The following is a 1,468-nucleotide window of genomic DNA, read 5'->3' as shown; positions in this document are numbered from 1 at the left end:
CTACCAGTGCCCCGTTCTCAAAAGAGGGCACCTTTTTAAATTGCAAATTCATCATGTTATTCATTCGGCTTAAAATGTTTAAGTTGCTTCTCTTTGTTCTGAAAATAAAATTCAAACTTCACGTGGTGCGTGAGTTCCTGGCACAATCTTCCTAAGACCCACTTGACCCCCTCACCCCATGGCCCTGTTCTCCTCCATCACTGTCCTCCAAGCTCACCGCTCTTCGCTTTCATCAGGCTTCCTCCCACCTTAGGTCCTTGGCCATGTGTAGGGAAGGGAGGAGTTCCAGGCAGAGAGAACAGTCTGTGCAAAGCCTTACTCATTTGTAGGCTTGAAAATTCACTTCCTCAATGGGGGTTTTCTTTGAGTTTTTCGACCAGCCAAAACAACCCCCATCCTGTGATGTGCTTTCATAATATCCTGTGTTTGTTTGTTTTCAGCTTCCTGAACAAATTAATTTTCTTCAAAAATGACCCAACAAGGGCTCAGGCTTAAACAAAAACCCACACCAAAACAGAAAACGAAACGTTCTTTCCTTGGCCAGAACTAAACAGGGGAAAGCACAAATGCAGTCCCCTACTACCACAAATTATGTGGTGGAGTTTCCCACATTTGGGGAAATCACAGGTCAGCACATTTGGAGTCTAGTGGATAAGACTCACCCTGAAAAACCACCTTTGTGATCATGGTATCTCTCTTGCCAGGTAACTATATCCTGTGTTGGTTTTTTGTTTATTTTTTTAATAGAACTTCTAAAAATTCTAAATATAATCAGCTATTTAAAGACTATTGATTTAATGTGTCTCTTTTCTTTCTTTAAACATCATGCAGGCAGGCCCCATTTCTCTCTTGTGTAGTTATAGCTACATTCTGATGCCTAGTTGAGTGCCAGACACATGGTAGATACTCAGTGACTATTTATTGAAATTACTTCTATCCAGTGCCTAACCAGGATGGATAAGCTGACGCCCAATCACTTGAGAAAGGCAAATCCTGGTTAGGTGTTAGGATGAGACTAATTTCAAGTTTCTTTCAATTCTTGCTCTCCTGGACCTCCTGATCTCACCTTTTTGGGTTTGAAAACCTTTTCTTCAGCATTTCCCAGTATCCTTACCCCTGTTTCCAGTATTATCACTCCTCAGCAGAAGGAGTCACTTGTCTAGTCATTGAACCTTCTCATTTATTCAGGTGGCAGTATCTTTACATAAACATTTTCTAGAATTTTCCTATAAACTGTCTGCTATTATGTAAAGGTGGAAGTTGGAGCACCTGGATGGCTCAGTTAAGCATCTGATTTTTGATTTCAGCTCAGGTCATGATCTTAGGGTTGTAAGATTGAGCCCCGTGTCGGGCCTCATGCTGGGTGTGGAGCCTACTTGGGATTCTCTCTCTCCCTTCCCCTCTGCTTGGGCTCTCTCTCTCTTTCAATAAATAAATAAATAAATAAATAAATAAATAAATAAATAAA

The 1,468-nt window shown here is 41.1% G+C and overlaps 1 non-coding gene across 1 annotated transcript; it reads right to left on the bottom strand.

Annotated features, from left to right (window-relative positions):
• Positions 1-551: 551 nt before the first annotated feature.
• Positions 552-712, bottom strand: LOC118529986 (U1 spliceosomal RNA). Its single transcript, XR_004914418.1, has one exon. It is a non-coding gene; the product is annotated as a U1 spliceosomal RNA (small nuclear RNA).
• Between the last annotated feature and the right edge of the window lie 756 nt (positions 713-1,468).

This window comes from Halichoerus grypus, chromosome 7 (genome assembly GCF_964656455.1).
Source record: "Halichoerus grypus chromosome 7, mHalGry1.hap1.1, whole genome shotgun sequence".
Classification (NCBI taxonomy): domain Eukaryota; kingdom Metazoa; phylum Chordata; class Mammalia; order Carnivora; family Phocidae; genus Halichoerus; species Halichoerus grypus.
Note: the sequence above shows the minus strand (reverse complement) of the source record. Positions and strands in the feature narration are given on the sequence as shown.